At 34.0% G+C, this 13,000-nt stretch overlaps 1 protein-coding gene across 21 annotated transcripts in view; it reads left to right on the top strand.

Annotated features, from left to right (window-relative positions):
- The window catches only part of LOC105491823 (regulatory factor X3), a 320,376-nt gene that overhangs the window by 84,085 nt on the left and 223,291 nt on the right, over nt 1–13,000 (top strand). For 3 of the 21 annotated variants that reach the window (XM_011758508.2, XM_071077739.1, XM_071077740.1), the window contains exons 4-5: nt 6,652–6,730; nt 7,663–7,805. The exons of the other annotated variants lie outside the window; for them this stretch is intronic. The gene's annotated coding sequence lies outside the window, so the exon portion shown is untranslated. The remainder of the gene's footprint in view (nt 1–6,651; nt 6,731–7,662; nt 7,806–13,000) is intronic. 21 annotated transcript variants of the gene reach the window in all.

Raw genomic sequence — 13,000 nt, 5'->3', positions numbered from 1 at the left:
ATCTTTTGTCAGATTTATTCCTAAGTATTTTGTATTTGTGGATGCTATTATAAATTTATTTTTTAATTGCAGCTTTTAAGTTTTAATAACTAGTAGGTAGATATACAATTGATTTAAATATTGGTTTTGTATCTTGCAACCCTCTTAAACTCACTCGTTCTTATAATGATTTTATAGATGCTAACTTTCTATGTAGATGATTATGTTGTCTGAATATAATTTTATTTCTTTCTTTAAAATCTGGATACTTTTTATTTCTTTTATTTTGCTGATTGCACTAGCTAGAATGTCCAGCACAGTATTGAATAGAAGTGATGAAAGCAGACATTTCTGTCTTGTTCCCGATCAAAGAGAAGAGATACTTAATTTTTCATCTTTAAATATGATGTTAACTGCAAGTTGTTAATAGATGCCTTTTAATAGGTGGAAAAAATTCTTTTATTGCTACTTTGCTGAGAGTTTTTATCGGAAATGAATGTTAGAATTTGTTAAATACTTTCAGGTGCCTATTTAGATGATCGTTAAGTTTTTCTTTTTTAGTGTCTTAGTATGGTAGATTACATTTAAGGTGATCTGAAGCCCTAAACAAACTTTCAGATCCTGAGACTGACTCTATGTAGTTCTGATGTATTATACTTTATGAATATTAGATTCAACCTTTTAAGATTTTTACATTTATGTACATGAGAAATACTGATGTGTGGTTTCCTTTTCTTGTAATATCTCCGTGTGTATTAAAGTAACGCTGGTCTCATAGCCTAGGTTGGGACGTATTCTCTCCTCTGCAATGTTTGGCAAACATGTTAGTATTGTTAGTATTGTTTCTTCTTTAGTTTGGTAGAAGTAGTTTGGGCCTGGAGTTTTTCTTGTGGGAAGGGTTTTAAATTACAAATTCAATTTCTTTAATAGATACAGGTATATTACATTATTTGTTTCTTCTTGAGTGAGATTAGGTAATTTGAGTCTTTCAAGGAATTGATTACTTCTGTTATTAAATTCTCAAACTTACTGGCATAAAGTTGTTAAAATATTCCCATATTATCTATAGATTCTGTAATGATGCCACCTCTCCTTTGTGGAATTCCTAATTTGTATCTTTTAATTTCAGATCAGTCTGTCTAGAGGTTTATCAGTTTTGTTGACCATTTCAAAGAATGAGATTTCGTTTTCACTGATTTTTTTTTCTATTATTCTATTTTCTATTTCAGTGAATTTGGCCATGATCCTTACTTTCTCTCTTCTCATTTCTTGAGGCTTGATTTACTCTTTTACTGATTTCTCAAGGTGGAAGCAGAGGCTATTAAGTTAAGACCTTTCTTATTTTCTGATATAGATATTTAGTAGGATAAATTTCCCTCTAAGTACTGTTTTAGTGGCTTATTACAATTTTTGTTTTTTAAAAAATTTCATTCAGTTTAAAATACTTTCTAATCCCTGTTTTTGTTTCTTCTTTGACCCTCTGGTTTATTTAGAAGTTTTATACTTAGCTCCAAAATATTTGGGGGTATTCTAGAGACCTTTCTGTTACTGTTTTCTAATTTAGTTCAATTGTGAGCAGATAACATACTGTTATAGCTTGAATCATTTTAAATTTGAGACTTGTTTTATGGCCAGAATGTTATAAATCTTAGTTTCTGTCAGTTTTTGATTCATATATTTTGAGCTCTGTTATTTGGTGCATAATCATTTAAAATTATTATGTCGTCTTGATGAATTGAATACTTTATCATTATGAAATTATTCTCTGTATTCCTGATAATAGTTCTGTTCTGAAATCAACTTTCTTTCTGATACTACTATAGCCACTAGATTTCTTTTGACTGGTATTAGTGTGGTATATCTTTTTCTGTCCTTTTGCTTTTAACTTATATGTGTCTGTATTTAATGTGTATTTCTCAAAGGCAGTATGTTGTTGTGTCTTGCTTTTATAGGAGTCTATTAATCTCTGCCTTTTAATTTTTAATTGGAGTGTTTAGATCATTTGCACTTACTACTATTATTTTTGATATGGTTCCTTTTGTCATCTTGCCGTTTGTTCTTTATCCCATCTGTTCTTTCTTTCTCTTTTTCTACCTTCTTTCTGTTATTACACTATATTTTTCATGGTTTCTAGACCCTTTAAGCATCTCAGCTGTCCTCTTGACCTAACTCCAATTTATTTAAAGATAGATATGGACTTACTCTATCAAGTTCTTCAAGACTGAAGTCTAATGTCATCTAAGTATTTTTGACTGAGGATTTGTACAGGTTATTTTGTCAGTTCTAAAAAACACTGCTTGCTAATTTTGCATTTGCCATAATACTTAAATGTGAAAGTATATGAACATTATAGTTGGTTTTGAATGACCTTTTTTAGGATCAACCGTTGGCTTCTTCACTCTTCCCATTCCCGGATGCAAGACTCTGAGGAAGTGACACACTGAAGCCTGACATGCTTATTTACGATCATATGGAGAACATCTTGGAGATGGCCAGCTTGTATTCTTAGGTTTATCATTATGTTTCTATCTTTATTCAAGATCTTCTTTTTTCCATTTTATTTAGGGAAAGGAAAAAGAAAATATATACATAATTAGTTTTTTTCATCTCTGTCTCTCTACCCATTCTTTCTCTACCCATTCTAAAATATAGAAGAGTTGGTAGAATATATTTTTCAAAAAGTTGAGAAGCATTTCCCTACCCAATTTTAAGGAAATATATTTAATATGCCATCTCACATAGAGAGAGGGCATTCAGGTCTTGCACTTTCTCCAGGTAAGTGAATCACATGAAGAAGGGTGAAAGGAGAGATAGGATTAGGCTTGAATACTGCAATGGTTATTTAATGAGGTTTTGAAATAGGCAAATCAGCACCTTTTAACTTCAAATCCCAGGAAGTAGGGTGGAACGAGGTCTATGTGCGGACTCTTAAGAGACCTAAACCTGAAATAGCTCCATGAACCCTGACCTAGTACTGAAGAAAAATAACTTCTCTAAGATCCCCCTTGTGTGAAGCTGCCGCCGCCTTAGAGGATTTCCTTGGAGTAGCTTTGTTACCAGAGGATTTTTGTTAAAGCAGCTCTAGTTTCTAGAAGGTATATAAATCAGGGTATTCTTGTTCATTCTGTATTCTAAGTCTAGCTCTTAAAATTTCAAAGAAGCAGAATGTGGTACATCCCCATTAAATGCAGGTGCTTTCTGCCCTGTTTATTTCAGACAGTTGAATGTCTATAGTAGTTAGGACTGATGATTTGTAAGCTGATGAATGATGCCAAAAACTAAAATGTCTCTTGAGTACAGTGGAGCCTATAGTCTAGTCTCCATGAATATTAGGGCAGTGTGCCAACTAAAGCTGGCTTAATTCTGCAAGCAGGAGCCCTTTGCAGAAGGATTCATGGTAATTAACCAATTCAAAGTGCAATATTTTCCTTTCATTAATTTGGCAGAAAACAACTAAATATCTACAGCAAGAATGTTTTTGACATTTTCATTTGCTCTTGGAAAATGATGTATACTTTGAATTGTGCTATAAAATAAAACTGCTAGGATTTTGTCATTTCCATTTCAACTTCCTAACAAAAACACGGATTACTCAATTAGCAATTTTTTTTTTTTTTAATTAATAGGAATAGTTGGCTGCAGGAGTAACCAGAACTGATTGACATTTTGAGGTGATTGGCTTGTAGGAGATTCTTAGGGAGTTTATTGGCTCAGGCTTCTTGCTTGTCACATCTCCTTCCCTGTATGTCTGAATAATAGAATTGTAGTTGGGTGTGATCGTTTCCTATCCTTTCTCTCTTCTCAAGTTCATTTTTATACCAAATATTGCACAACATTTTGCTCTCTTTTCCTGTTTCTTTTGGGTTAAAGAAGTATTTATTTCAATTAGTTCATGCAAAGGATTGTTAATTTTTTACTTTTAAAAATGTACTTAGGACCAGCCACCTCGCAGGTAGTATTTTGAATAATTTTGGAACTAAGTGTCCATTGATGACAAATGTTTTGCTGGAGGTATTATTGACGTATTTATTCATTTTAAAGTATATTAGTTTTGACATACTCTTATTTGTTGATAGTGTTTATCTTTTCACTAAAAATATAACATTTTATAATCATGCCTTTGATTACTAGACTCTAGTTATTGAAAATTTGAAGATCACTCAACATTTTTCCCTTCTGCAATTTTGACACACTTTCTGGGCTGTGTTTTTGCTTCTGTATGTTCTTTTATAAACTGCATATGTTTAGTTAGAAAAATACCAGTTGTAATTACCAGAAACCCATTTCAGCCTATCTGAAAATGGAAATGTAGAAGGATATTGGGATAACTCCTGAAATCACAAAGAACATCTTGGCTTCATGAAGAACTGGAATTTGCCGTAGGTAAAGCTGTTAGGAACATAGGTAATACTCTTCCCATCTTTTATGCTTGCTTCTATCTACATGTCTCTTCCTTCTTTACACTTTGTAGATTTACTTTTTAGCACTTTCAAGGATGTACATGACCAAATATAGTTACCTACCACTACTACTTAATCAGTTAAAGTGACCCGCAGAGAGACACCAGAGTGTCAGTCTCAGTCCCGAAAATACCACGAGAGAAAATGTAGACCAACTCAGAGCAGATATTCCCTCTTGATCTAATTAGTTATTGTTGAGAGAGCAGCATCATGTAGTGCAAATTTGGCTTCTGTCGTCCCACTTAGATAAAAGGCACTGTTTTTTGTTTTTTTTTTTTTAAATAATGCAGATACTTCTTAAATATAAGGATAACGAAATAAATTCTTTGTGAATGTGAGTAATTATCCATTCAGTCAGTAAATATAATTTTGTGTTTACATGTGTCAGGAACTATGCTAATTGGTAGGGATTCAGTGGTGAGTAAGGTAAATACAGTATTGAGCTTATATTCTAGTAGAGTAAATGGGATTTTTAAAAATCACCATATGAGTAAATAAAATGTAGTCATGAACTGCATAATGATGTTTCAGTCAGTGATGGACTGCATATATGACAGTGGTCCCCTAAGGTTATAATAGAGCTGAAAAATTATTATAGCCTAGTGATGTCTTGATGATCCTGAACCTATGTAGGCCTAGGTTAATGTGTATGTTTGTGTCTTAATTTTTAACAAAAAAAGTTTTAAAAGGAAAAAAAATTAAATATACAAAAAGATTATGGAATAAGGATATAAAGAAAATATTTTAGTAGCGCTGTGCAAGGTATTTGTGTTTAAGCTGTGTTATCACGAGAGTCAGAGTTAAAAAATTAAAAAGTTTGTAAAGTAGAAAGGTTACAGTAAGCCAGTGTTAATTTATTACTAAAGAATGAAAATTTATTTTTATAAATTTAATGTAGCCTAAGTATACAGTGTTTATAAAGTCTGTAGTAGAGTACAGTAATGTCTTAGGCCTTCACTCACTCATTGACTCACCCAGACCTGACTTCTAGTCCTATAGGCTCCATTTCTGGTAAGTGCCTAATTAAAATATAACTTTTTAAAAAAAATCTCTTATACCATATTTTTACTGTACTTTTTTTGTTTAGATATGTTTAGATACATAAGTACTTACCACTGTGTTTCCATTGCCGGTAGTATTCAGTATGGTAACATGCTGAATAGGTTTGTAGCCTAGGAGCAATAGGCTATATCATGTATCCTAGGTGTATAGTAGGCTGTGCCATCCAGGTTTGTGTAAGAACACTCCATGATGTTTACAACATGATGAAATTGCTAATGATGCACTTCTTAAAACATATCCCTGTTGTAATTGTGAAATGTGGTAAGTGCTTTAAAGAAGACACCCATGGCTGAGCTAGAGAACTACATTTGGAGTGCAGAAGGAGGGTGGGGAGAAGGTAAGGACACTTACTGCACTGCTTTCTAAAGAGGTGATATTTATCTTTAGACTTGAAAGATTAGGGAAGGATGTTCCTGTCAAGGAAAGTGGAATGTACAACGACCTTGAAGTACAAGGGCTGTAGAAAGCTTAAGGAAATACAAGATGATCATTGTGGAGGAACACAGTAGAAGAATTTGGGATGAATTTGTCAACAACTGCTTTTTGTAGTGTGTACATAGACCAAAGCTCTGATTTAATCAATTAGCATTTATTAGAAAATCTGCCGTGTTACAGAGATTGCTAGATTTGGTAAGCTTACATGCTAATAAGGTGAACATAAGGATGAGCCTCATAAAGGATGACACACTTAATAATGATATAAGGCAGAGCATGATATTCTATTAGAAGTGTATTTGTTCATTTCTTAAATATTTATTGAGTGGCTTTATTACATGTCAGACACTGTTCTAGGCACTCAGGCCAGATAGCAAATAACTACTAATTATGTAGGACCTCTCTTCTCATGGGGCTTATCAGAGCCTTGCTACTCAGAAATATGATTCTTTGAATAGTATCATCATCAGTCAACTATGAGATGGTTAGAAATGCAGAATCTCAGGCCCCACCCAGATGTACGGAATCAGAATCTCCACTGAGATTTCACATGATTAGTATGAACAGTATAGCTTGAGAAACACTGTTTTAGAGCAGGGTTTGGCAGACTATGGCCTTGGTGCCAAATCCATCTGGCTGCCTATTTTTGTAAATAATGTTTTATTGGGACAGCTATGCCCATTTCTTTACATGTTATCTATGACTGCTTTCACAGGCAATGGGGCATTTGAGTGGTTGTGACAGCGGCTCTAGCCTACAAAGCCTAAAATATTTACTACTTGGCCCTTTACAGAGTAAGTGTCCCACCCTTTGTTCTAGTCCATAAACAAATAGCATGATAGATATTTTTACTTATTTGATTGTGAAAAGCTTTGTGGAATAGGCAGTGTTTGAAAGGTTCTGAAAAGCATTGGTTTAACACATTTTCAGCCTGTAATCTACAATACAAATGAAATACAGTTGACCCTTGAACAATGTAGAGGTTTGGGGTGGCAACACCCCCACCCAAACAGTCAGAAGCCAGCTATAACTTTTGACTCTCTCAGAACGTAACTATTAATAGGCTTACCAATAACATAAACAGTTGATTAACACATATTTTCTATGTATCTGTATTATGTACTGTATTCTTACAGTAAGCTAGAGAAAAGAAAATGCTACTAAGAAAATCATAAGAAGAAAAAATGTATTTACTATTCATTCAGTGGAAGTAGAGAATCATAAAAGTCTTCATCCTGGTTATCTTAACATTGAGTAGGATGAGAAGGAGGAAGAGTAGGGGTTGGTCATGCTGTCTTGGGGAAGTGGAAGAGGTGGAGGAGGTAGAAGCAGAGGTAGGCACACTTTGTGTGACTTGACAGAAATACAGTTGACTCTTGAACGACATGGGCTTGAGCTACAGGGATTCACTTATATTTGGATTTTTTTCAACCACATGCAGATAAAAAGTACAGTATTTGGGATGCAAAACCCACATGTATGGAGGGCTGCCTTTTTGTATACTTGGGTTCTGCAGGGCTGACTGCAGGACTTGAGTATTCAGAGATTTTGTATATATTGATTTAGGTATACGTGGATTTGGTAAGCTTACACGCTAACCTAGAACCAATCCCCCATGTATACTAAGGGACAACTGTATGTTGTAATTTGTATCTGATTTTTTTGCTTTTTCGTTTCTCTAAAAATGTTTCTTTACAGTACCAACCCTTCTTCCACTGTGTTTTAGTGCCCATGTCATAGAAGCATCCGTGTCATAGCGAGATGAACTGCCCACTCAGAGATGATTAGCATCATAGGGTGATACTCCCAGCACTTGAGCTCACCCACAATAGCAACACAAGGTGGCTACAAAATTATTATAGTTGTACGGTAGGTATTACAGTTAATTTTATGCAGCTATTATTTAATACTGCATCTTTACATTTGTTTGCACTTCTCGACTGCAAATGGTACCATGTGCATTCTAAGTTCATAAGTTTTGATACATTTTAACTTTTTATCATAGATTTATATCTGTTTTATGGAAGTAAATGATAAAATAGACTAGTACCTGCATATATTTTATGCATTCATGACATACTTTCAAATTAATTTTTTGATATTTCTGGGGTACTCATTCTTTATGTGATTTTTTTTCAAATTGTTATACATCTTTAAAAAATGTTCCAATATATTTTTTGGAAAAAATCCACATATAAGTGGACCTTCACAGTTTAAAGCTGTGTTCTTCAAGGGTCAGCGTTACATTGAAGTCTGATATATAAAACATTTAAAAATTCAAAAGAGTGAATCAGATTTTGTGATGGATACCATTATGGCAAGTGGAGAAAAGACCTAGGAAATTTAAAATATTGGTGTCATTGTGATGAAATAAAAGAACAACAATAGTATAAATTTATTTATCTAAAAAATTTTTACCAAATGCCTTTGGTATTTTGAAGATTGCTAAGACTTAATGTTTATATGTCTGTCTTATTTCTGAGGAAACTGATACTAAAATTAAAGCAAAAGTGTTTTGCCAGTGAGTACAACAGTAGTAGAGCTGGAACTAACTGGGATCTATGCCTTCTGATTAAGCTGATTAAAATTCACTGAATCAAAGAGATTTAAGGAGATTGATGGTTAGAGCCTAGCATGCTATCCATCTTTCATTCCAAGCTTTAACCCAGAACACTCTGCTATTAATTATCCTGCGTATTAGATTTACATGTAAGATTTCTTTTGAATGCCTTTGAAAACAGCATTTTATTTTCTTACATATCCTTTTCTCTTGTTGAAAATTATGTTGGTCACTCTGAATACAAAGAGTACTTCTGTTATGAAACTAATAATTTGAATATAGAAATCACTTGCTTGAACAGCTATGATTGATAAGTATTTAAGAAAACTTGGGAACCTCAGTGAACCTGGTAACCTAAGTCAACTAAGGTTTGAGACTTTAAGAGTTGTCAATGTGATTATTATCCTGGCTCTGCAAATGGGCTGTGGGTTGGAAGCCAGTGCTTAGACATAAACCTGTTACGTTGTGGGCTGCTTCAAAGAGATTGAGGGCTTTGAAATAGGGAGATATCAAGTCCATCTTTCTATTGTTTAAAGCAAATGTAAAGCAGATGTATAGCAGCTGCTAAGATATATCTGTTATATAGTAAATTAAAAGAGGGCATGGAGATATGTAGCTACCCAGAGTACCATCTAGCCAATATCTTCTAATTATCGACCTGCCCAACTACTTTGCAAGTCAGTGTAGTTCAGGCAAGCCAGAATGTAAGAGGGACATGGGTTAGGATGAGATTAGCACCTCCAGGAACGTAGAGGGAAAAATGCTTTATCTAGTCCAGTGGAAAAATACCTGGGGCTTCACACCCTACAATCAGACAGTGTTCGGGTTTTATGAGAAACTGAGGTTTCTAGAAAATCCGAAAATAGTTGTCAATTTATATCTATCTCCACAGACACAAACACACAATTATATTTTACGACAGTATTGGCATATATTAAGATTATATAGTAAACATTTTCTTTGACCTAAATTTTTAATCATAAGAATAACTAAAAATTAAAAAGAAATGTTTAAAAGAAATGAAAACATTTTTTGTGGGCCCTTGAGAGTATTATGGGCCCTTGGCACTGTGCCTAATGGGTAAGTTAACCCTGTCTATTTCTAAGCATTTGTTTGAATGAGCATATCTAGTATCTAGAACAATTGAGAAACTCATGCTTGGCAAAAATATGCTTTATTTGTGGAGCTATTCATTTCATGTAAATGTTTTAAAAAATTTTTAAACTTTCTTTTGTTTACTTTGTCATTTAAATCTCTTGTAGTTTGTCTGGGGACAGATAGGTTTCCACAGTCTTTAAATATGGCTAGAAAGACCTTTATGTTCTATTGGTTGTGTGGCAGTGAGATCAGACTAACTTCACAAATAGGGAAATGAGAATTTGGATCACTTGAGATTTTCTGAATTTTCTATTCTTTTTATTTTGACTTGAATAAAAATAAGCAAAGGAAGGTTTATGAAGGACAACATGGTAGCAGAGTATTGCTGATATTCGCTTGTTCATGAAAAAGGAAAAGTGTGGGAGGAAAGACTTTTTAAAATAAATTTTAAACATTTTTGCTTAACTTCAGAAACTCTACAAAACTTGATTGTAATACTTTCAAAGTGTTCCATCATCATTACAAGATCTTAAAGTTCTGAGATATTCTATCAAAATTATTTAGCACTACCTATTCATTCAACTCAAGCTCATAAATTATACAAGTTGGAGATAGGGAGAAAAGAGGAGAAATAGAAATTGAAAGAGTGAGAGAGAATAACAACAGTTTAAAGGAATGTGTGCAAGAGCTTCTGCTACTTGCCTTGATGTAATATCTTGATTCTGCAACTTCCCTTGATGTAATGCCTTGATGTAATACCTTGATGCTGGATTAATTCTTCTGCCATAAACTGTGATAAAACTGAACAAAATATATGAGGCAACTTTTCACGTGTTGGACAATAGTGCAAGACTGTGATTATTGACAGAAGACAGATACATAAAAAGAGCCCCACATTTTCTCTGCGTCTCTGTGTAGGGACATTTTCCTGACTGTGTAACAAGGACTTGGAGTCCAAGCAGAAACAGTGGCATCTCTGAGCTGAGAAGGCAGAGACCAGAATTTAGGGCTGTTAAAGCAGCTGGAATCTGGAGTGGGGCACCAGAAGGGTGAAGGCTGCACAGAAATGGGGATCCAGAATTCTGAATATGGGTTCACTTCAAGTCCTTGACTGAGTGATGAAGTGTACATATGGCAAGTCAAACTGTGGGCTTACCAGAGATTTCCTACTATGGATCTGAGATTGTAGGTAGATATTGGAGCTGTGTCCCAAGAACACATCATAGGCATCCAGCTGAGGAAAAAAAAAAAGGCCGTAACTTAGTAAGGACCACATCCTAGAGTAAGAATGTCCAACCTAACATGTCTCACCTCGTATGTTTAAAACTAGATCTTAACATAATCTACCAGGAAGACATATAGACGTTTAATTCTGCCAAAAGAGAGGAGCTTGAGAAACACCTTGGGATTTTCTCAAATTAATACTAACAAAACATAAACAAATTCAGAGTGTTTAGCCAGTAATTATACTGCCTGAGAACAAAGATTATCATTCTTCAGAGGATCATAGCAGAATCCAGGTTCTCTGCATTTTATTATTATATAATACTATATATATAGTACTATATATATTTTATTTATATATTGTATTATAGATTATATAGTATAGTATATAATAAGTTACTACACATGCAAAAGAAAAGGGAAAAATGTGACCAATAGTCAAAAGAAAATAAAGTTAATAGCAGTAGACCTTGAGATGGCCTAGTAGTTGCGTTTAGCTGACAAAGGCTCATGTATGCATACCAGCAAAAGGACTTAAACAAACAAATTGTGATCTAAATGAGTAAATGGGTTAGAAATCTTGGCAGAGAAATGGAAACTACTAGTGTTCTATACCAGTGGCCCCCAACCTTTTTGGCACCAGGGACCAGTTTTGTGGAAGATGGTTTTAACATGGACTAGGGGGTGGAGGAATGATTCAAATACATTACATTTATGGTGTGCTTTATTTCTATGATTATTACATTGTAATATATAAGGAAATAATTATCTACTCATCATAATGTAGAATCAGTGGGAGCCCTGAGTTTGTTTCCCTCCAGGTAGACAGTACCATCTGGGGGTGACAGGAGGCAGTGACAGATTAGGCATTTGATTCTCATAAGGACATGCAACCTAGATCCCTCGCATGAGCAGTTCACAACAGGGTTTGCACTCCTATGGGAATCGAATGCTGCCACTACTCTGACAGGAGGCAGAGCTCAGGCGGTAATGTGAGCAATGGGGAGTGACTGTAAATACAGATGAAGCTTCACTGGCTCACCTGCTACTCACCTCCTACTGTGTGGTCTGGTTCCTAACAGTACATGGACCGGTACCTGGGTAGGTTTCACAGACAGTTGAGAGATTGCGAACCTTGTTCTATACCACTGTAAGATGACTATAGTTATCAATTATTTATAGTTTCAGATAGCCAGAAGAAGGGTATTGAATGTTTGTAATACAAAAAAAAAAAAAAAAGATAGATATTTGAGATGATGGATATGCTAATTATGCTGACCTGATACATTGTATGTATGAAAACATCACTGTGTACCTCATGAATATGTCAGTTAAACAAAAACTTCAACAATCACTCATTTATAAACATAGATGGAATTATGACTGGCTTTTTCAGTTAAATGAGCCAATAAACTGTCTTTTGTGCTTAAAAGCAAAAACAGAAACATTGTTCATAAACATTGTATTAAAGTTGTAAATAAAATACAAGTAAATCCAGTTCTGTATATTTAAAAAAGATCATTATTCCAAAATAATTGAATGGTGGGGTTTTTTTGTTTTTGTTTTTGTTTTTAATAAATTCTACTGTGTATGAAAAGCTAAGTGAAAATTCAAGAACTGAAAAGAACAATAACTGTAATCAAAAATTTATTGGCTTTACCATCTCCAACGTGCTGTTAAGAAATAGCATTCAACTTGATGCATATCAATGAAATTTATTCAATCTGATTAACTTAGAAAAAAATTGAAGAAAAATGAACAGAGATTCAGGGACCTAAGGTGCAATACCTTATGATCTAGTATATGTATAATTGCAGTTACAGAGGTGAAGAGCATGAAAATGGGGCATGAAAAGTATTTAAGAAATAATTGTTGAAAATTTTCCATTTTTGATTAAGAATACATTGACTTATACATCCAATAAGTTCAGCAAACCCCAAGCAGTATGAATATACTATAATGTGCCACATTAAACTGCTGAAATATCTAATTGTTATTTCAGTGGGTTCTCTATGTTCCACACTATTCAGGAAGAAGCCACTAACTTTTTTCACATGGGGAAGGATATGGCACAGGGAAGGCAGGGCTATTTTATACATTTTAAAATGTTGAATCATAAGGTTTTGCTGAATGTGTGGGTCTATTTAAAACTAAAAACAATGTTTTTCAAATCATAAAAGTA

The sequence above is a fragment of the Macaca nemestrina genome, chromosome 14 (genome assembly GCF_043159975.1).
Source record: "Macaca nemestrina isolate mMacNem1 chromosome 14, mMacNem.hap1, whole genome shotgun sequence".
In the NCBI taxonomy this organism is placed as follows: domain Eukaryota; kingdom Metazoa; phylum Chordata; class Mammalia; order Primates; family Cercopithecidae; genus Macaca; species Macaca nemestrina.
The sequence above is the reverse complement of the archived record's forward strand: the minus strand, read 5'-3'. Positions and strand labels throughout refer to the sequence as shown.